The sequence below is a fragment of the Vicugna pacos genome, chromosome 6, assembly GCF_048564905.1.
Source record: "Vicugna pacos chromosome 6, VicPac4, whole genome shotgun sequence".
In the NCBI taxonomy this organism is placed as follows: domain Eukaryota; kingdom Metazoa; phylum Chordata; class Mammalia; order Artiodactyla; family Camelidae; genus Vicugna; species Vicugna pacos.
Window position 1 is genome coordinate 91,991,364 of NC_132992.1, and position 22,544 is coordinate 92,013,907.

General features: G+C 35.4%; 1 long non-coding RNA gene, 12 other non-coding genes and 3 pseudogenes across 13 annotated transcripts; all 16 read left to right on the plus strand.

Annotated features, from left to right (window-relative positions):
* Positions 1-1,146: 1,146 nt before the first annotated feature.
* On the plus strand, positions 1,147-1,221 carry LOC116281142 (small nucleolar RNA SNORD113/SNORD114 family). The gene has a single exon (XR_004190590.1). It is a non-coding gene; the product is annotated as a small nucleolar RNA SNORD113/SNORD114 family (small nucleolar RNA).
* Positions 1,222-1,672: 451 nt separating this feature from the next.
* LOC116281059 (small nucleolar RNA SNORD113/SNORD114 family) lies at positions 1,673-1,747 on the plus strand. Its single transcript, XR_004190526.1, has one exon. It is a non-coding gene; the product is annotated as a small nucleolar RNA SNORD113/SNORD114 family (small nucleolar RNA).
* Positions 1,748-2,665: 918 nt separating this feature from the next.
* Positions 2,666-2,741, plus strand: LOC116281069 (small nucleolar RNA SNORD113/SNORD114 family; annotated as a pseudogene).
* An 878-nt stretch (positions 2,742-3,619) lies between these two features.
* LOC116281049 (small nucleolar RNA SNORD113/SNORD114 family) lies at positions 3,620-3,694 on the plus strand. The gene has a single exon (XR_004190517.1). It is a non-coding gene; the product is annotated as a small nucleolar RNA SNORD113/SNORD114 family (small nucleolar RNA).
* Positions 3,695-4,603: 909 nt separating this feature from the next.
* On the plus strand, positions 4,604-4,674 carry LOC116281079 (small nucleolar RNA SNORD113/SNORD114 family). The gene has a single exon (XR_004190537.1). It is a non-coding gene; the product is annotated as a small nucleolar RNA SNORD113/SNORD114 family (small nucleolar RNA).
* A 5,396-nt stretch (positions 4,675-10,070) lies between these two features.
* On the plus strand, positions 10,071-10,144 carry LOC116281093 (small nucleolar RNA SNORD113/SNORD114 family). The gene has a single exon (XR_004190550.1). It is a non-coding gene; the product is annotated as a small nucleolar RNA SNORD113/SNORD114 family (small nucleolar RNA).
* An 863-nt stretch (positions 10,145-11,007) lies between these two features.
* Positions 11,008-11,079, plus strand: LOC116281066 (small nucleolar RNA SNORD113/SNORD114 family). Its single transcript, XR_004190528.1, has one exon. It is a non-coding gene; the product is annotated as a small nucleolar RNA SNORD113/SNORD114 family (small nucleolar RNA).
* Positions 11,080-11,981: 902 nt separating this feature from the next.
* On the plus strand, positions 11,982-12,051 carry LOC116281068 (small nucleolar RNA SNORD113/SNORD114 family). Its single transcript, XR_004190530.1, has one exon. It is a non-coding gene; the product is annotated as a small nucleolar RNA SNORD113/SNORD114 family (small nucleolar RNA).
* Positions 12,052-13,520: 1,469 nt separating this feature from the next.
* LOC116281085 (small nucleolar RNA SNORD113/SNORD114 family) lies at positions 13,521-13,587 on the plus strand (annotated as a pseudogene).
* Positions 13,588-14,136: 549 nt separating this feature from the next.
* LOC116281060 (small nucleolar RNA SNORD113/SNORD114 family) lies at positions 14,137-14,217 on the plus strand (annotated as a pseudogene).
* A 1,934-nt stretch (positions 14,218-16,151) lies between these two features.
* LOC107034011 (uncharacterized) lies at positions 16,152-21,147 on the plus strand. Its single transcript, XR_001459538.3, has 4 exons — positions 16,152-16,405; positions 17,271-17,356; positions 20,159-20,244; positions 21,069-21,147. It is a non-coding gene; the product is annotated as an uncharacterized lncRNA (long non-coding RNA).
* Positions 16,718-16,789, plus strand: LOC116281149 (small nucleolar RNA SNORD113/SNORD114 family). The gene has a single exon (XR_004190597.1). It is a non-coding gene; the product is annotated as a small nucleolar RNA SNORD113/SNORD114 family (small nucleolar RNA).
* On the plus strand, positions 19,595-19,667 carry LOC116281080 (small nucleolar RNA SNORD113/SNORD114 family). The gene has a single exon (XR_004190538.1). It is a non-coding gene; the product is annotated as a small nucleolar RNA SNORD113/SNORD114 family (small nucleolar RNA).
* On the plus strand, positions 20,572-20,643 carry LOC116281148 (small nucleolar RNA SNORD113/SNORD114 family). The gene has a single exon (XR_004190596.1). It is a non-coding gene; the product is annotated as a small nucleolar RNA SNORD113/SNORD114 family (small nucleolar RNA).
* Positions 21,148-21,499: 352 nt separating the features above from the next.
* LOC116281051 (small nucleolar RNA SNORD113/SNORD114 family) lies at positions 21,500-21,574 on the plus strand. The gene has a single exon (XR_004190519.1). It is a non-coding gene; the product is annotated as a small nucleolar RNA SNORD113/SNORD114 family (small nucleolar RNA).
* Positions 21,575-22,110: 536 nt separating this feature from the next.
* On the plus strand, positions 22,111-22,185 carry LOC116281076 (small nucleolar RNA SNORD113/SNORD114 family). Its single transcript, XR_004190535.1, has one exon. It is a non-coding gene; the product is annotated as a small nucleolar RNA SNORD113/SNORD114 family (small nucleolar RNA).
* The last annotated feature ends 359 nt before the right edge of the window (positions 22,186-22,544 follow it).

A 22,544-nucleotide genomic window follows, 5' to 3' on the forward strand; every position in this document is an offset into this window, starting at 1 on the left:
TGTTTGATTTATTAAGGGAAAAAACAAATAAATATTACCATAAATTAATAAATACCTAAATGATTATATCTATGAATGGTGGAAAGTATGGATCATGGATAGAATGTCTCAAACTTTTTATCACCTTCTCTGCTTTGTATGATTCAGAATTGATGCCTCAGCTGATTTTAGCATCCACCATGATCAAGATTGTCATGTTACTTCTGTCAGAAAGAGGCCAAGTGAGTAACGGTCAAGGTTTTCCTCTTAGAGTGGGTCATTTGTTTGAAAGCATTCATTGGATTATTAAAAAGTATTAAACATAATATAAAGTTAACTATAGCCCAATGATAAATATGATATGAAGCCCTATTAATAAACAAAATACAAGTAAATAAAAATGAGGAAGAAGCCTTTTCCACCTATGAATATACATGGTGAGGCAAGAAATACTATTACTATAAACTGAAGAAGCTGATAACATATGAAGAAATGAATGGACCAATGGTGTTATCTCTCTTTCTAAGGATCATATAGGCACTGACACTGAAAAGTAATACTGAGGTTTATTAGCCTTGGTCTGTCTCAAGTAGAGGATGTTAATTTTGTGATATATTTTTGTATCATATATATATATATATATATATATGCTCTGAAAAATTAACAAATATCTGAATAAATGGAAAAATGAAATGACGAAAACAAAGACAAATGGGAAAAGAAAGATTTAAATGTTTAGTTATCTTCTTTGTTTTGTACTTTTCAGAGCTGACACATTCAAGCTGATTGAAGCATTTTCTTGGACTCCTCTGTGTGTTTAGAGCACATAGATGAATGTGAGTAAAGGTTAAAGTTCTTGTAGTTAAGAAGGTTTTTTTTAAGGGTACTCACTGCACCTGTTAAATTTGTAAAATATGATCTAAAACACCGACCATGGAAAATGGTAAATAAAGGATGTGAAGAATTAAGTTTACTAATGTATATATGAAATATTGATGATAATTAATGACAGAGGTTACTTGATCCTATGGACAGATGCAGAGAATACTCATTGTTCTTACTTTTGAGTTTTCGTGAATCATAGAGTTTTAAAGATGAAGATGATTGAATTAAGGAATGTATTAATGAAGTAATATGCATGCGAATGAAGAAAAAGAGGCTCACATATGGACCAATGATGACCGTTGGTGGAGTATGAGTCATGGACGATGACTACTTTGTGTCTGAAACTCTGAGGTCCAATAAGAAAAGAAACACAGTCTGTTGCCTCTGTCTGAAGTGGTCCTATGGACAGATTTTCTGGTCCTCCTTCTAAGGATCATATCATTATATTTATATTTATGCTCATATATGTATATAAATTATTAAAAATAATGAATACTTTTATGACTGAGGAAACAAAAATGTGGCAAAGAAGGACCCATGTAGAAAAAAATCTCAAATTTTTTTTTTTATCACCTGCTCTGCCCTGGATGCCTCAGAATGGACACACGCTAGTGGACTGAACATCTCCAGTCACGTGCTCTATAGACCAATGTGAGTAATACAATGAGCAAATTCATGTCTTCAAGAGCTTTTTTTCCCTCAAGTATTCACTGTGTTGTCAAAGTGTGAAATATAATTAATATCAGTCAGTTAATGAATTAATCAATGGACTCATGCAGATGGAAATGGAGGAAAAGAGGCCTATAGACGGCCCAGTGACGACGACTGATGGCATATGAGGCATGGATGATGAATACTGTGTGTCTGAAACTCTGAGGTCCAATAAAAAGGAAATATAATCTGTCACTTCTAATTGATCTGATGTTATAGGCAAATATTAGAAAAGTAATAAAACAATTTTCTTGGTTTGTCTTTATGGATTTTGATTTTACTATTAAAAAAAAGCTCAAAGAAATAATCAACGTACAAGTATAAATAAGTTAAAATGAAGAGGGTGAAGTGTGTTCACTCTTCATATATGTGGTGAGACAATAAAAACTGACGTTGATTGAAAATACTGAGGTAAATTAAGAAATGTAAATGGTTCAAATGTCTGACCTCGCTGACTGAGAATGATATAAACCAGGAATAACAGTCAACGTTCTTATTTTGTGATAGTGTCAGGGGGGATATTGTTTGATTTATAAAGAAAAAAATTCATAAATATGACCCCAACGTACTGTCTTCCTAAGTGACTGACTACATGAAAGGTGACATGCACATGGTAGTCGAGTGGCTCTCAATCTTGTTGTCGCCTGCTCTGTTTTGTGTTCCTCAGAATGGACGTGTCTGAACTGGTTACGTGTTTGACCACGGTCAGGAGCAATACTGGTTGTCCTGTGTGTAAGTACACGTAGACCATGTAAGTAATTGTCAAATCCTTCCCCTGGTTTGGGTTTAGAGTATTCACTGTAATAATAAAAAATGACATTAAATATATGGAAAGAAGGCTAGTCATGCTCTATGCAGAAATATATAATTGACATGAAGTGTTACGTTGATTAATAGGTATTTGCATCAATGAAGATGATTTAAATGAAAGTATATTCAATGAGTCTAATGATTCTATAGATGGATATTAAGGATCTTGTTCTTGAGTATTTGTGACTCACAGATATTTATTTTATTATTATTATTGTTAGTGAATTGATAAATTGATCAGTAAATAAATATAGATGAGAATGAAGGAAGCGCCTCAACCTAGAGCGATGGTGACTACTGGTGGCCTGTGAGTCACATACAGTGAATACTTGTGCGTCTGGCACTCTGAGGTCCAACACAGGGAACTCTAGCCCATTCCCTTTGTTTAAAGTGGTTCTGTAGAAAGATGTCAGGAATATAGAAAGATCTTGTTCTTGGTATTTGTGTTCATGAGTTTTACAATCTTAACTAAAAGAATAGATGGCAGAATAAATAAAACAATTGTGTAAGTGAAGATGAAGAGACTGAAGTATTGTTTATTCTTAAAATGTATAGCAAAGAAAATAATACTAAGACAAATTGAAATCGATCTTAAATGGAGCAGGTGTGTTATTACATCCTTGACTAAGGATGATACAGAGAATGATAAATAATAGTTTCTGCTCTGAGTCCTTACAACTTTGATGCTTAATGTGTTAAGAAGAAAAATATATAAATATTACTATTAATCAGTAAATACCAGGACTATGTCTATAGAAGGGTGGAAACAGTGAATCAACGGAGAGAATGTCTCAATCTTTTTATCAACTTCTCTGCTGGATTCTGTGCAGAGTGGATCCTCCAAGCTGATTTCCGCGTCTGCTGTGATGGAGGTTGTCATGTTGCCTTTGTGTCATGAATGCGACAATGGCGTATAATGGCAAAATTCTTGTCTTTGTTTGAGACAGTTGTTTAAGGGTTTCACAATATTATTAAAAAGTAATAAATACAATAAAATATGTCTAAGTATAGAAATAATATGAAGTGTGAGCTTGATTAATTGATAATGAAATATGTTGATTAATCAACACTGAAGTTCATTAATCAAAGAGGTGAAGTCTACATAGGAAATGCCTATAGCATTTCAAGATATTCAAATATCTTATTGTCATGTGTTTATTATATTATTATTAATGAGGTAATTTGATTTATTTGGTACAGATGTAGACATGAATGAAGAAAAAGGGGCTCAAACTAGACCAATGGTGACAACTGGTGGCATATGAGTTGTGAACAATGGATACTATGTGTCTGAAACTGTGAGGTCTAAGACAGAACATAACTAGTTGAATCCCTCTGTTGGAAGTGATCCTATAGACAGATGTCAGAAATACACAAAACTCATATTCTTATTTTGAGTCCATAGATTTAGGTTTAGTATTACTAATGGATCAATGATAGAATAAAAGTAAATATATAGAGAATAATGTTAAGCATTTTCCAACTATGAACATATGTGGTGAGACAAGAAATATTACTAATAAAAATGAACTAAGACACTGATGCCTCCTATGGAATAAATGAATCAAGGGTGTTACCTCTTTGGCTAAGAATCGTTTAGACTCTGATAAACAAGAGTCAGTTTTATTTACTAGGTCAGTTTCCAGTTTGAGATTGTTGTCTTTTCTAAGAGAAAAACAACTATGCCATGAAAAATGTATGAGTGCCTAAATGACTGAGTAAATGACAGCTAGAAAGCAGGGATCAATGGTAATAAGGTCTCAATTATCTTCATCATCTGCTCTGCTCTGTACACCTCAGAATGGACACATCTGAGCTGATTTAAGCCTCTTTCATGGGTACAAGCTCTATGGTTGCACCTGTGTGTGTTAGGAGCGTACAGACCAATGTGTGTAATAGCCAAATTCTTGTCTGATTCTAGTGATTTTTTGAAAAAGAATACTCACTGTACCATTGTAAAGTGTGAAATATAATCAGATAAGGCACATGATAGCCCGTGATTATATAACTATGGGATTGAGTGTGTTGATAAGTTCTATATAGGAAAAAACAGGATAATTAAGGAGAAAGATATATTGATCTGAAAATGATCATATATGCAGATTAGGTATATCAAAGCTCTTGGATTTTTGTGAATAATAGGGTTAAAATATTATTATGGAATTAATGAATGAATTAATAGACAATGTAGAAATAATTGAAGATAAGGAGGGACAACAGGATCAATGATGACTGCTGGTGGCCCATGAACTGGATAGATGAATATGTATCTGCAACTCAGAGGTTCAGAACGGAAGAAATCTTGGTCGTTGTCCTGTGTGAAGTGATTCTATAGACAGATGTCATGAGTATGTAAGAATCACATTTTTGGTTTACATTCATGCATTCTCTAGTTTTATAATTGGGGCAATGATATAGTCAATAAACAAATACACAAATAAATAAAAGTGAAGGTCATGAAGCAAGTCCAATTATAAAAATGTGTAGTAAGACAAGAAATACCATTTATGTATATTAAAAATACACCAATCTGTTAGGAAACAAATGGTGCAAGGGTGTTACCTCTGGCTAAGGATTTTATAGGCAGTGTCAGTTAACAGGCAGTGTTCATATTCTGTGCCAGTGGCAGGGTTGTTACTGTGTGTTTACTTGGGAGAAGTTAAATAAACATTTTCGCAAATAGCTAATTCTCTAAATGACTGACTAAATCAAAGGTGGAATACAAGGACCAATGGAGATTAGGTCTCAACCTTTTAAAATCATCTGTTCTGCTCTGTACTCCTCAGAATGGACCCAAGCAAACTGACTGAAGAATTCTTCCATGATCACAAGTTCTATGGTTGCATCTGTGCCTTAAAGCATGGAGACCAATGTAAGTAATAGTCAAAGTTCTTGCCTCAGTTTGGGTGGTTTATTTAAGGGTATTTACTGTATTATTGAAAAATGTGAAATATAATCAATGAATACCAACCATGGCCCCGAGATGCCGTTAACACGAAGCATTATGTTTGTCGATCCCAATAGAAACGCTGAGGTTAATTAATGAAAGAGATGGATTGCTGAGGGAAGTAATTCTATAGACTCATGTTAGGGATTAGTCCATGGCAACCTTGGACTAAAGATAAATAGGTAAAATGTTAAAATGAAGCAATTATGTTAACCAATCCGTACATTCAACACCAGGTCGATTAACAAGAGAGAGCTAGACTATTCCGTCTGTGGAAAAGGCTTCTGCATACAGGTGTTAGCGATATTGAAACTACTTTACAATTTCATCAGTATATATTATTAGTGAATTAATGATTATCTCTAAACAAAATTATAATTCAAAAAGGGGGAAGTCTGATGTAATATTTAGGACTGGTGGCGTATGAATTAAGGATGGATAATGCTTATCTGCAACCTACTCTGAGGTCCAAAGCAATAAGAAATCTAGTCTATTCTTTCGATATAAATGATCCTATAAAGAGTTGTGAAGGATATTCAAGGAACTCATTTTTGGGCTTTTCGGTGTCATAGATATTGATTGCTTATTAAAAGTTAATCAGTATAATAATAACTAAACAAATGTATGAATAAATGAAGGAAAAATAGGGCCAAATCCGGAATAATTATAGCATGTGTGATGCAGCAAACGTCATCACCAATCTGTTTCTGAGGAACTGGAGTCCATTAAAAATACAGAGAGGCTTTTGCACTGTAGCATAAGGGACACGGGGGAGCCGACTGTTGTTGTCGATGCTTGTGTTTTGTGTTATCTTTGGGCTGCAGGCATTTTTTAAAATTAATTAAGAAATGGGGGGGGGAAATGTTCACATAATTTAATCAGCTAACTGCATTAAAGAGGGCTGAGCATGAACCAGTGGCAAAAATGTGTCACATGACAAGACCGAAAGAGAAAGAAAAATACCATATGGCATCACCTATATGTGGAATCTAAAATAATAACGTACATGAACTTATTTACAAAACAGAAACAGACTCAGAGACAGAAAACAAACTCGTGGTTACCAGGGGGCCAGGGTGGGGCTATACGGAGGGATAAGTTGGGAGTTCAGGATTTGGCAAATACTAACTACTATGCAAAATAAACAATGAACTGTATTTGTATCTTGTAATAACCTATAATGAAAAAGAATATGAAAAGGAATATATATATCTCAGTGGAACACTATAGTGTACACCAGAAATTAGCACAACATTGTAAAGCAACTATATTTCAATAAAAAAAAGAAAGAACAACAGGGGAGGTAAAAATAAGAAAGCAAGTGTGTCATATGACACGTTGTGATCAAGCCATTGGCTTCACTGTTCCATTGGCAAGAAACATTCCGCAATGTGTATGTCAATCACATCTTCATATTGTATACCTTTTAATACTTACAACTGCATCTCTCAATTATTCCTCAATAAAGTTGGAGAAAAGCATATATTTCCCTGACACTTGGGATAGTGAGGGCCTGGACACAGTTACTTTTAATCAGTGTTCCTATCTTGAGTTGGTATAGAAAGATACTGGTTATAACTTTATAAATTAAGAAATAAGTTAATCACTTAATAAGATAGAAAGGGGACAAGCACCTGGCCAGTGATGAGGATGTGGTGAAGCCTGATTCATTGGTTCTCTGCCCATTGTGTCCCTCTTGAGAAAAAACTCTAGCTCTGGCTAGTTTGATTACAGGGGGTTAGACAGACCTACGCAATAGCCCTTGTCTTCTGGGTTTCTGGGAAGTTAAACAGTTTTTGTTTTGTTTAAAGTACGAATGGTTTGTCAAATTATTTCATAAATTAACAAATATATGAAGGAAAATTAAAGCTATTGATATGTAGGTACAGTTGTAAATAAATTCAGAGAAGACTAAATGTAGGTAATAGGAAGAAGAAACGGTATATAGCAAGTTTTAGAAAGTAATCGATTTCAGCACACTGTTCAAGTTTGAGGAGTTTATACTTTGCTTCACCGCTACTTAGCGTGCCGTCTTAGGGTTGCCCCACAGATTATAAACATTTCTCTGTGGCAAAGATCCACACTATTAATTCAGTGAAGCAACCCACCAGAAAATGTAAGATATTTAGTGTTTGGGTATGGAGTGGAGTGGATGGTGGGCCCATGGTTTTTCTTTCTTCTATTTTTAAAGAACGTAGTCGTTAGGTGAACAGGATTCAGGCAGGGACCCATGACGTGAAAGGAATGCATTCTGAATGTGTGCTGTAATGAATTCATATCTGCATCACTGAAGTTCACTTCAGAAGGAGAGTTGGTATATTCTAGCCGTGGGAATGAGTCTATAGCTAGATTTCAGTAATTTTCAAGAACTTAATTATGGGGCTTAAGTGGATCCTGGGGACTCACTGCATTATTCTAAGGGAATAAATTAAAGAATTAGTGAGATAGATGATAGATAGATAGACAGACAGACAGATAGATAGATAGATAAATAGATGATGGATAGGTAAGAGAGTAAAGCGGGATTAATTAAGACATTCTAGTTCTTGTAACTCTGAAGCACCAATACGTACAGGGTGTCACCTCTCTGGGTTAGGTTAACACAGAGCGCTCTCCAACCTGAGTATCAGACTCACCTGGAGGGCTTGTTAAACTACAAATTCCTGGGCCCACTCTCAGCATTTCTGATTTAGTCAGATTGATGTGGGATCTGCTGATCTGCATTTTGGATACATTCCCAAGTTCTGCTAATGCTGCGTATTAAGAAAGCATTTTGAGAACCAGTGATGTAGTCTAATATATGTAACAATAGTGATTTTTGTTCTGTGTGAGTGGTTTGTTTGTCAGTGGTGAGTTCCAAGTTGCTTATTTTTTTAAAACAAATAACAAATACATTAATTAATAAATATCTAAGAGTCTAAGTCAATGAAAGGGGCAAAGCATGGTTCAGTGGAGAAAATGTCTTATTCTTTTCACATCGTCTTTGTATTCTTCAAAATGCATGCACCTGAGCTGATTTAAACATTCCGAGAAGACCGAGATCTCTAGGTTGCCTCTGTGTTTAGGCATATCTGTTGAAATTGAGTAGATAATGAGCAGAATCAGATAAGGAGAGGCCTGTACTAATGATGAAGAACCGAAGTTTATGATACATTTGTTTACGATTAATGGGATCATTTGGGATGATTTTAAAAACAGGGTGAGTTCATGTCACTCATTGGTATAGCTCTTTAAATTTCTGTTTTAGGTTTTCCCTAAACATTCCTTAATTGAGAAAGATGTAAACTATTTTCATTGTGAGGAGGGAGCACACACAGGAGATGTAAGTACTAGTTAGTGTTTTAATTCTGATGATGGGTTTATATTGTATGTAGAAATAATGTACAAATTATATGAAGAAAAGCCAACCATGGACCAATGATGTAAATGGAATGCATTCTGAACTATAGTTTATGATCAAAACATCTACGATCCACTGAGGTCCATTATTTAAAAAAATAGTTTACACCTGCTCTTATCTTGGTGTGGGTGGCTTGTTTTAGAATATTCATTGTTTTGTTAAATACAATCTAAGTAAAGCTGGCCATGGCCCACTATGGGATTCATATGTGACATATGTTCCTTAATGAATATGTGTAACACTATGATTGATTAATGACAGTATAGTTGCTGAGGGAAAATATTCTATTTACAGATGTTAGAGATACTTGAGTTTCTTGTTCTTGAGTTTTTGTGATTAATTTAAATTTATTTTATTATTATTAGTCAATTAAAAAACTGAAAATCAGCAAGTGTGCAAATGAGTGAGGAAAAAGAGGGTGAATCCTGGAACAATACGGGACGGCTGGTGGGGTATGCATCCCGGGTGATGGATAAGATGTGTCTGGCTCTGAGGCGTTACACAGAAAGAGACCCAGTCTGCTGTCTCTGTTGGAAGTGATCCTCTAAACAGAGTAGGAATGCACAGAGATGCTGTTCTGGGTCTTTTGTGGTTCATGAATTTTGATGGCATTATTACAAAAAAATTATACAATTACTGAAGTAAATAAAGATGAAAATGGTGAAGTATTGTCCAATTATATGAGAGGAGACAAGAAATCCTATTAATTTAGATTGGAAATACAAGTGTCCGTTAAGAAATAATTGGATCAAAGGTATCCCGTCTTTGGCTATCATAGACAGAGATAATAAATAGTCAGTGTTACTGCTCTGGATCAGAGGAGAGTTCCATGTTGCCTTTTTCAGATGAGACAAATAATTATTAACATCAATTAGTAAATATTTTAATGACTAAGAAAATGAAGGTGGAAGCTAGTTAGTGCAGATAATGTCTCAATCTTTTTATCATCTGCTGTGCTGTGTACTCCTTGGGGTGGCTGCTTACTGCTGATCAAGGATCCACCATGATCCTCTTGATCAGAAGGTTTCTGGTTACATCTATACACGGGGACCCATGTGAGTCACAGTTTAATTTCTTGTGTCGAGGCACCTGAGGGTATTCACTGTTCAAAGATTTATGAAATACAGTGATGTAAGGTCAACCCTAGCCTAATAATGAGTAGTAACTATGGCTGGTGTTGGTGTGAAGCATGCTGTTGATTAACTGACTTATTAAACATTGAGATCAAATAGCGAAGGAGATCTAGTATCTGTGAGAAAGAGATCTATATTCATGTGAATTAATTTTGTTATTATTTTGAGTTATTAGAAAATACATGAAGAAAAAGAGGGCAAAACTAGGGCTGATGATGAAGACTGGCGCATATGAGTCACAAACAGTGAATAATAGGTGGCTGATACTCTCCGGTCCAACACAGAAATCTAGCAAATTCACCCTGTTGGAAGCGTTCCTGGAGACATTTTTCAGGAATACACAAGGATCTTTTTCTTGGACTGGTGGCCATAGATTTTTTTTTAACTTTTGTTATAAAAGAACCAATAGCAGAGTAGGGTTGACATTTGATTTATTAAGAGAAAAATAAATAAATGTTACTATTTAATAAATACTTAAATTACTACATATATGAATGATAGAATGTATGGCTTACTGGCAAGAATGTCTCAGTCCTTTTATTACCTTCTCTGCTTTGTACACTTCTGAATAGATGCTGGAGCTGATTTCAGGTTCTGCCGTCGTCAAAATTGTCCTATTACTTCCGTCAGGAAGGAGACTAAGGTGGGTAGCGGTCAAATACCTTGTCTCGGTTTGGGTCTTCATGTAGGACTAGGCATGGGATCAGCATCAGTAGTGGCAGTGGTACTTCTTAGGGAAGGAGGTAGTCAAGTTCATTTACTTACTTATTTTTTAAGTAAAGGCACTGGGGAATGAACTCAGGACCTGGTGCATGCTAGGCAGGCACTCTACCACCGAGCTATCCTCTCCTCCAAGAGCAGACGTGGTATTATTAAAAATTATTAATTTAATCAAAAGTTAACCATTGTCCAATATAATTATGATGTGAACATTGATCAGTCAACAATGTATAACACTGAGGCTGAATAACAGAAGAGCTACAGTCCACGTGGGAAACGGTTGTACAGACAGGATGTAGGGATAGTCAAGGATCTTGCTCTTCGGTAGTTTTGTGAATCATGTAATTATTTTATTATTATCAAGAATTAATAATTTAATCTATGCAAATACAGACAGGAATGAAGAAAATGAGACTCAAACATGGGCCAGTGATGACAACTGGTGACATGTGTCTTGGATGATGAAAATACATGTCTGAAACTCTGAGATCCAACACACAACATAATTAGTTCAATCCTTCTTTTGGAAATGATCATAGAGACAAATGTCAAAAATATACAAAGGTCATGGTCTTATTTTGGATTCATAGATTTAAATTTATTATTATTAATGGATCATAGCTAGAACCATTAAAGAGAGATAAGTAAAGGAGAAAATGAAGCATTTTCCAATCATGAACATATATGGTAAGGCAAGATAAATTATTAATAAAATTGAAAATATTCATGCTCATTAAGCAATACATGAATAAGCATATTGCCTTTTTGCTTAAAGCGTCATATAGACAATGACAAGTAGAGTCAGCATTACTTTTCTGGGTCTGTCTCAAGTTTAAGGTTTTTTTCTGTTAAGATAAAAATCATTGTACTATATGGAAATTAATGAAAGATTAAATGAGTAAATGAAATGTGGAAAAGAAGGATGAATGCAGATAAAACCTGATTTTTTAAAATCACCTTTTCTGCTTTGCACTCCTTAAATTGAATGCACTCAAGTTGATTTAAGGATTCATCCATGGTCACTAGTTCCCTGGTTGCAGTCATGTGGTAGGATCATGGAGACCATGTGAGTAATGGTCAACGTTTGGTCTTAGTTTTAATGTTTTCTTTAAGGGTATTGACTGTATTATTGTAAACTGTGAAATGTTATCAGTGAAATCCAAATAGCCTGCAATGAAATATAGGATTAATAGAAGCATTATAGGATTAATTGATATAATGAAGGTTGAGAAGAATTACTGGAAGAGGTATTGACATGAGAATGATTCCAAAAATATATTAGAGACTTCTAAGCCCTTTGGTGGTTTCAACAAATAATTGGTTTTAAAATTATAACTACTGAATTGTGAACTGACCAATACATGATGTAGAAATATATGCCAATGAGGAATGATAATGGATCAGTGCTGTACTGGTGGCTTATGAGTCATATACAACGAATACATGTCTGGAACTCTGAGGTACAATGCAAATGCAGTCTAGTCCATTGTCCCCAGTTGAAGTGATCCTGTAGGCAGAGGTCAGGAACAAAGATCTTGGTTTTGGTCATTAACCATGCACTTCTTCTATTTTTATAATTGGATCAATGAAATAATCAATATTTAAATGTGTAAATTAAATAGAAGAGGAATATAAGCCTTGTCCAATTATAAAAAATTAAATGAGTAGGCAAAAATTGCTATAATATGTTAACACATTGACGTATGTTGAAAAGACTGATATCCATTAGGAGAGAAGTGGTGTAAGGATGTCACCTCTTTGGCTCAGGAAGATATAGGAAGTGATCATTGTTACTGACTGAATCAGTCACAACTTAGACATTGGATTTATTAAGGGAAAAAGAAACAGATATTACCGTAACTTAAAAAATCCTTAAGTTTTTTATGGAAATGGAATAGTGGACTGTGTGGATCAATGGAAAGACTCTCGCAAGACTTTTTTTTATCACCTTGTCTGCTTGTTACTCGTCAGAATGTTTGTTCCAGCAACTTCGGCTTCTGCCATGGTCAAGACTTACACGCCGCCTCTGTGGCAGGAAAAAAGCCGAGGGGAACAGTGGTGATGGTTGTTGTCTTGGACTGGGCGATCTGTTGAGTGTACTCATGGTACTATAAAAACTACTAAATGAATCAAAAAGTTATTCATAAGAAATGTGATAAGAATCATTATTTGGATTAATTGATCATGTGCAGAATTGAGGTAGATCAATGGAAGAGACAGAGTCTTAATGGGAAACAATTCTGCAAACTGATGTTAGGGCTATTCAAGAATTTTATTCTTGACATATTTTGCAAATGATGTATTATGTTCATTATCACCAATTAACTAAAGTTTTAATCAATACAAATGTAGAAATGAATGGAAAAAGATTCAATCATGGACGAATGCAGAGGCCTCAACGATGAAAACATGTCTGAAATCCGAGTTCCAATACAGAACATAAGTGGTCTATTCACTCTGTTGAATTATTTCTAAAGAGAGATGTCATGAATATAAAAGGATCATGTTCTTTCATTCATTTCATAGATTTCTTATTAATGGATTTATGATGAAACCATTAATCAAATATAAATAGATATATTAAGGAGAAAAGGGTGAAGCATTGTGCAAAAAAGGGGAACATATTTGGTGAGGGAAATGATATTGTTAATACAAATTGAAAAATCTGATGCTCATTAAATAAATGGAAGAAGGTAACCTCACTGAACAAGGTTATACAGATATGCCTATGTAAGAGGCAGTTTAATTATTCTGCCTCAGATTAAAGATTGAGTTTCTTACTTTAATAAGAGAAAGACAAATGCTCAAGGGAAAAATAAACACCTAATACTGAGTAAAGAAAATGCAGAAAAAGAAGATGGGGGGCAATTAGGTCTCAATTTTCTTAAAAGCTTCTGAAACTGTCTCCTCAAAATGAAGGCCCTAGAGATGGTTTAGCATCTGACCACTGGTGACGTGTGTGTTGTGTACGGTGAATATGTGTCTGGAAGTCTGAGGTCCAGCAGAGCATGAACCCGGGCCATTCTCTGTGCGAGAAGGCATCTTGCAGACAGATGTCAGGCATGAAAGAGGGGCTAATTTTGGGTCTTGGTTTAACCTTTTTTGTCATCTGTTTGGCTTCCTAGCCCTCAGAATGGCCACCCTGGACTTGAATGAAGGAGTCCTCCTGGATCAGCAGCCTAAGGTTCAATCTGCGGTTGAGGAGCCAGCAGACCCGTGTGAGCACAGTCAGTCCTCTGATCTTGGTCTGGGTAGGGCACCCAGGTACATGGACTTCATCTCCAAAGTGCTTGGAGTGTAATGCAAGAAGGCCACTTTTATGCTATTGACAATAAAGAGACAAATAGGAAGCATTCTGTGGAGTACAGCCCAAGGGAGTCAGGGACCAGAGATTTGACATATATATTGATGTGGGAACAGTCCCAGATATGTATTGGGGATGCCAGTGCCTTCTTGGGGTTGGTGAATCATTGAGTTATCCATTCTAGTGAGTGAATCTATGCATTGATCAGTTCAGCGTATGGGACGTGTGAGGAGACCGTGGTCTTTCCTGGATCGATGATGATCCCTACCAGCGTATGAGTCATCGATGATGAATAATACGTGTCTGTGTCTGGAACGCTGAGGTCCAGTCCAAAAGACACGTCTCCTTTCTCTTCATGCCTTTTCATTCTTTCCTGTCGTGAACGAATGAAAGACTCCATCACCAAACACTACGGATCCAAGGAGAGAAAGTCTCAATCTTTCTATCCCCTTGTCTGTTTGGTACTTTGCAGAATCAAAGCTGAAGGTGATGTCATCTTCCACTGTGATCAAGGTTCTAAGGGTCTCTGGGTCAGAGGTCACAGACCAAGGTGAGGAGGGGTGCAAGGGCTTGACTTGGCTGGGGTGGTTTGTTCGAGGGTTTCCATAGTGTTTTTCCAATGAGGAATACATTCCAAAGGGTGCTTCTGTCCCACTGATGAGTATGCTGGGAAACCTTATGTTGAGAAAGAGGTACCAGAGAACATGGCTACTCATTCAGGAAAGAGATGCCATCAATTTTGGTAATGATGGGAGAGGAGTGTGGGATATTGCAGAGTCTTGCTTTTGGGTTTTGAATAGACATGTGTTTATCTGATGATTGTCAAGGAAGTAATGACTAAATGGATGCAACTGTACCAAGGAAAGAAGTCAAAATGGGCCCCAGTGACCCCGTGGTGGTGGGCCGACGTGCCACGGCCAGTGAGCAGTGTGTCTGGAACCCTGAGTCCAGCCACTTAGACACTCCCTTGCTTCCGTGTCTTGTGTGATCCCACGGACAGATGTCAGGAGTGTATGTCGATCCTGTTCGTATTTTGAGTCAACAGGTCTTGATTTTACTAATCTCAGTGGATCCATGAGAGAAGCAGTAGTGAGGCCAGGTCAGTAATAGGTAACGAAGGAAAGGTAAATCATTGTCTACCCGTCAGCATCCATGGCGAGGCAGGAAAGATGAACACAGATGGGCCCCGCTGATGCTTAGGATCAATGATTTGCGTCAAGGGCATCAGCTCTTTGGCCGAGAATGACCAGACATGAATAATGGCGGTTTCACTGCTCAGGCTCCTTCAGAAGTTAGAGGGTTTTTTCCGTTGTTGTGCTTGCTGTTCTTTTGTGTGTGTGTTTGGAGGAAAAAGAAATCCCTCCGTTATGAAAATGTTATAGATTTACAAGTGCTGAGTAGGTGAAAGGGCGGGAGAAGAACGAATGATGATGAATTCTCCTTTCTCTTTCTTTTTTTCCCTCACTGACTGCTCTGTGCCCCTCCAAACGGGCGCGTTCGAGGTGATGAAGCGTCCCTCTTTGGAGACAGACCGAGGATTGAGTCTGTCATTTATAGCCACAAAAGGTCCTGGTATTACTATTCAAATTTCTGTTTTGTTTGCCAGGTTTTTTTGTTCACATTCATTGTATGTAGTGTGTTACTTCAAAGTTCCATGTAGAATCTCAGAAGGTCACGTGTAGCTCAATGATAAATAAAGAATTTTGAGAGAGTGATTGGATCATGCATAGATAAAGGACAGCATCATTATTTTAATAATGTTGAACGTCAATGTGACGTAGTAGAGATATCATTAATGTCCTGGGTTTTCTAGATATTGGGAGGGTCCATGATCACAGTGAATTAGTGATTGATTTAAGTTACATAAGATTTTATATGAATGTTATGTATGTGTATCTATAGAATCAAATATGTTGTTGATCTGCCAAGAATAATGAATTATAAAGTTTTGTAGTTCTCAGAACCAAAATAATTCATACTCTGTTTTTTAAGTTTGTTTGATTTTATGGCCATATATTTGAAACCTAGTCATGTTCTTATTTTTGTTTAATCAATTTAAATTTGTTATTATTAATATATCTGATAGAACCATTAAATATATATAATAGTGTATCAGATGTTAAAGTAAACTCTTGTCTATGAATGAAAATCTATGATGAGGCCTGAAATATTTATAAAACTTGTGAACACTGGAGGTCATGATGTAAATGGATCGAGAGTGTTAACTCTTTGTCCCAGAATTACATAGATTTGCATAATTAAGAATCAAGTGTACTTTTCTAGGTTATAATCACCCTGGAGGTCTTTTGATACATAGCAAAAATTCTCTATATTATGAAAATGTCATAAATTCCTATGATTTGGTATATTAAACGTAGAAAGTAGAATCCATAGTGATAAATGTTTCTTCCTTTCCTTTCACCGTTGAGCGTGTATTCTTCCTCTGAAAATGGAGGCGTTCATGCTGATTAATTATTGTGCCATCTTTGGGAGACTTATGATTACTTCTCTGTAATGTGAGTAATTTCGTGTCTTGGTTAGGAGATATTTTGTGTGTTTGTGTGAAGTTAGTGTGTTGTTCCATATAGGAACGCAGAGGAAACTTTAGCTCAGTGATTAATACTGATTTCTATGAAACAGTAATTGATTAATGCATCAGTGAGGTAGCATCATAATTAAAAAAAGGTACATAGAAATGCATAAACTACAGATTAGGGATGTGATGTCTCTTCTTAGTTTTGTGGATAGTATTTCTGTAAATTTTTATTAGTGAATAACTGAATTTGTAAGTAACATAGAAATGAATGAGGGAAAAAGAGGGACGGTGTTGGATTGATGATGACTACCCGTGGCGTATGAGTTGTATGCGATGAATACGTGTCTGGAACTCTGAGATCCAACAGAAATGGGATCTAGTTCATTGTCCTTTTTTATATGATTTCATAGATATGTCAGTAACATATAGGGAACTTTTTTGAAGGGTCTCTATGTTCTTGCATTTTCTTTTATTTATATAATTATATCAATTAAATAAACAATAAAAAAACATAAAGGAGATGGCAATGAAATACAGTCCATTCATAAACACTGTACGGTGTTGTAAGAAGTAGCTTTAATGTGCAGTGAAATAGTGACCTCTCAGGGAATGTGTGGTTCTAGGTTGTTATTGGTTGACTAAGGCTGATACAGGGATTGATACGTAGCAGACAATGTCCATGCTGTCCGCATGTGGCTAGATCGCTGTTCCTTGTTTACTTTAGAAAATAAAATATACATTGTTGACATTCATGGCTTAGTAATTAACTGCCTAAGTGAGCAATGAAATCCAAGCACTGATGGACATGTCTCAATATCTTATCTGCTCTGCTTTGTACTCCTTAGATTGATTGCATTCTGATGATGGAAGCATTCCAGTATGGTCATGAGCTCTGGGGGTTCATCTGTGGTTTAGAAGCGTGGAGACTAGAGTGAGTAGTCATCACAATTCTTTTCTTCATTTTGTGGGCTTTAAAAAGGCTTTCACTGCAGTAGTAAAAAGTGTGAAATATAGTCATCATCAAACTTCAATTCAGTAAAAGTTAGGGTAAGAAAAAGAATTATTTTAATTAATCTGTATATGAAATGTTCAAGTCTAGTAATGAAATACATCTACTCAGTGAGAAGCAATCCTATAGAGAAATTTTAGAGATGGTCAAGATCTTTTCTAGGTTGTGTTATATTCCCCATGTACTGATTTTATTATTAAAGAATTGATGAATTAATTGATTAAAATGTAGACATGAATGAAGATAATGAGGGCCAAATATGGGTTAATAATTTTGATTTCTGCTATGAGACAGATGGTGAATATATGGGTCTGGAGTTCTGAGGTCAAATATAAAGGAAATCTAGTATTTGCCTTCAGTTTCAATTGCTCCTATTGAGAGACATCGTGCGCATACAAGGATCTTGCTCTTAGCCTTTGTGTATAGGAATGTCTCAATCATTATTATCAAAAATCAATGTCAGAACAATTAAAGAAATATATAAATGAATAAATATGAATAAGAGAAACACTATTCATTGTTGAAATATATCGCAAAGACATATGATGATGTAAATAGGAATGGAAAGTAAAACGATCACTTTATATGTCTGTGAGGAACAGTGAAACATATGGCAAGAATAATAGTAGCTCCTACCTCTGATGCATTTAGTCAGCTACAAGTTTGATGTTTGCTTTGCTAGAAGAATGAGAAAAAGTATTACCATAATATAGTAAATGCCTTAATAACTATGCAAACAAGTGGTTTCACATACATCTCAATGGAGAGAGCATGTCAATGCTTGCATCATCACTCTGCCTGGTCGTCTTCAGAATGTGATGCTTGAGCTCCTTTAGACTTGTGCCATGTCAGGCCTGTTACGTCACCTCTGTGACGTCACCTCTGTGTCTGGGAAGGGACCCGGCACGTAATGGTAAAATGGTTGTCTTGGAATGGGTCATTTGTTTAGGAATATTTACTACATTGTTAAAGAGCATTAAATAAGCAAGAAGTTAACAATGGCCCAGTGTGAAAGATGAAATGTACCATAATGCTGATTAATCAGTAATGCGCAGAATTGAGGACTATATAAAATAGGTTTGTGTGTGTTTGGATATATCTGTATATTGCCTAAAGATCACCACAATTTAGTCTAATTAACCTCTCTAATCAATTAAGCTTCATTTTTTTTCTTGTGATGAGAACTTTTAAGATTCACACTTACCAGCTTTCAGATAAGCAATACAGTAGTAACTGTATTATCATGTTGTGCTTAACATCCCCACAACTGCTTTATTTTATAATAGGAAATGAATGCCTTTTGATCCCTTTTGCCCATTTTGCCCATGCCCCCCTCGCACCTCTGGCCACCATCAGTCTGTTCTCCGGATCTAAGAGCTCTGTTTTTCTTCTCTCCTCTTCTCTCTCCTTTTCTTTTCTCCTTTATTGTTTCCTGTCTCTCTCTTCTTTTCTTCTCTCCTCTTTCTTTCCTTATTCCTTTCTTTCTTTTTTCTGTCTTTTAGATTCCATGTAAGTGAAATCATACAGTATGTACCTTTCTTGTCTGACTAGTTCACTTAGCAAAATGCCCTCAAGGCCCATCCATGTTGTCACAAATGGCTAGATTTCCTTTTTAATGGGTGAGTAATATTCCATTGTAGAAATATACTGCCTTTTCTTTATTCATCCATCAGTGGATACTTCAGTCGTTAACATATATTGGCTATTGTAAATAATGTTGCAGTGAACACTGGGGTGCATATATCACTCTGCATCAGTGTCTTCATTGTTTTTTTAAATACTGGGAAGTGGAATTGTTGGCTCATATAGCAGTTCATTTCTAATTTTTTGAGGACTCTTCACATTGTTTTCTATCATGGTGTCACCAATTTACATTTCCTACAACATTGTACATAGAGTCCCTTTTCTCCACATCCTCCCCTACGCTTGATATTTCTTGTCATTCGATACTAGCTATTCTAAGAGAAATGAGGTGATGTCTCTTGTGGTTTTGATGTACATTTCCCTGATGATGAGTGATGTTGAGCACCTTTACATGTTCACCATCCGTAAGTCTTCTGTTCTTGGGTTTTTGCGAACCGTGTGTTATTTTTATTATTATGAATAAATCAATAATTTGATACATATGTGGAAACTAAGGAAGAAGGAGAGAGTCTAATATAGACTAATGGTAATGACTGGTGACTGAGGAGTCGTGGATGATGACAACAGGTGTCTAAACTCTGAAGTCCAACATGGGACATAACTAGTCTGTTCCCTCGGTTAGAATTGTTTCTATAGAGAAATGTGAGGAATAGAAAAACATCATACTCTTGTATTGATTTTATACAAGATTTATTATTTATGGTATAATGATAGAACCTTTAAGTAAATATAAATAGTGTAGTAAAAAGAGAAGGATGAAGCATTGTCCATCTATGAACATATGTAGTGAGGCTAAAGATACTATTTATAAATATTAAAAATATTGATGACCGTTAAGAAATAACTAGATCAAGAAATCATCCCCTTGATCAGTGTATATGAATATGGATAAATGAGAGTTAATTTGAGTCTCCAGGGTCAGTCTCAATATTGAGTTTTTTTGTTTGTTAAGATAAAAATTATATGTTAAGAAAAATCATAAATACCTAAATACAGAGTCACTGAAGTGTTGTAAGCGGGCTCAAGGGGATTTGACCTCATTTAAAAAAATAATAATCTGTTTCTCTCTATACTCTCCAGCATGAAAACACCTGAGATGATTTAAGCATCTCCCACAGTCACAAACTGTATGGTTACCACTTCTTAATCAACGTTGGGAGATTAATGTGAGTAATAGTTGAAGTTCATTTCTTGGTTTAAGGATATTTTTCAAGATTGTCTTCTATATTATTAAAAAGTGTGGAATATAAGTGACGGCAGCAGGTGTATCTCATTCCTGAATATGGATATATGAAAACTGTATTGATTAACATGTGTGTGGAAAACTTAGTTTAATTAATAAAAGAAATATATTGATGTGAGAATAATTCTCTGTAGATTCTGGAAATAAAAGCTCTTATTTTTTGTTTAATTTTACTGCTTAAACATTAATATTGAATTATACATTTAATCAATAGACAAATAAAATGTATGTTGAAAAAGAGGGACAATATTGGATCGATGATGACTACTGGTCGCGTATGAGTCAAATACGGTGACTACATGTGTGAAACTCTGAGGTCCAATATAAAACTAATCTAGTCCATTTCCATTATTTGAAGGCATCCTACAGAGAAATGTTACGAATATACTAAGGTCTTGCATTTGGACTTCATGTTCATGCATTTTCATTTATTATTTTAACTGGATAAATGAGAGAATCTATAAAAGTATAAATAAGTAAAGGTGAATGAGTGAAGCATTATCCAATTACATAAAATATATGACTTATATGACTGTTACCTGGGTGGCTAAGGTAATAAAAGTCTTAAATGATGTTCAGATGGACATCAGTGGCAAGATCACACTCGTTCATTTTCTTAAGAGAGGAAAATAATTACACCAGATACATGATCTTCTAAGGACTGATTAAGTGAAAAGTTAAATGTAAGGATCAGTGGAGAGAGTGTCTCAACTGTTTCTATCATGTGCTCTGCCCTGTACTCCTCAGAATGGACCCACTGGACCTAATTTCAGGACGTTTCCTTGATCGTGAGCCTAAAGATTGCGTCTCTGTTTTAGGAACCGGCAGAACTGTGTGAGCAATAACTTCTTGTCTCTGTTTGGGTGGTTTGTTTCAGAGTGTGCACTGTATTAATAAAAAGTAAGACAAATACTCAGAGAAGTCCAGCTGTGTCCTTGTGACCAATACGGGGTTAATAGGAAGGATGAGAGTGATTAAAGCATTTATGAAAAGTGGAATAATTAATGACAGAGATAACTGGTGTGATGATTCTACATATTAGGGATAACAATACTTTCTTGGGGATAACAATGCTTTCTTGGGATTTTGTAAATCATAGAGTTTTAAAATTATAATTAGTGAATTAATAAATTAATGGATAAAAAATATGGGATGTATGAAGAGAAGGTAGTCTTTTCTGGATCGATGATGATCTATGCCAGCGTATGAGTCATCGATGACGAATAATTCGTGTCTGGAACTCTGAGGTCCAACCAAAAGACATATCTTCTTTCTCTTCATGCATTTTCATTCTTTACTATAATTGAACCAAAGTGTGAATAAGCAAATATATGGATCAATGAAGAGAAAAGTCTCAATCTCTTTATCCTCTTGTGTGTTTGGTAATTTTCAGAATCGAAGCTGAAGGTGATTTGAGCGTCCACTGTGATCAAGGTTGTTGTAGGGCAGACAGCAAGGTGAGGAATGGCCAAAGCTCTTGTCTTGGTTTTGTCATTTATTTATGGGTTCTCGTATTATTATTAAAAGTAATACATATAATCCAAAGGTTAGCTATGGCCTAAAGATAAATATGATATGAAACCTCATGCTGATTAATTGATAAAGTATAGCATTGATATTTATTAATGAGAGAGCTATAACCTCTTTCAAGAATGAGTTCAGAGAAGTTAGGGATACTCAAGGGTCTTCCTTTTTGGTTTTCGTTAACCTTGTATTTATTTTATTATTATCAGTGAGGTAATGATTTAACTGATACAAATAAATTAGTGTGGTAAAATTCATCCTCAAATGAACCAATGATTAGGTCTGGTGGGAGACGAGTCATGCCCAATGAATAATAAGTTTCTAGAACCTTGAGGTCCAACACAATACACAGTCTATTTCTCCATTGATTCAGTCCTATGGACAGATATTAAGAATGTATGAAGTTCAAGTTTTCAGACTGAGATTTAAAATTATTAATAGATGAATGATAGAACCATTAAAGATAAATAAATAATAAACATGAAAAGGTAAATTGTCATGACATTATGAACATATATGGTGAAGCAAGAAACGTTAATAAGAACTGATGCCCGTTATGAAATAAATGGATGAAGGGTATCAGCTCTTTGGCCAAAAATCATGAAGATATGAACAAGTAGGAGTTGTTTTTTCTGAGTCAATCTCAAGTTAGAGGTTTTTCTTTCTGTTAACAGAAAACAGTAACTATATTATAAAAAA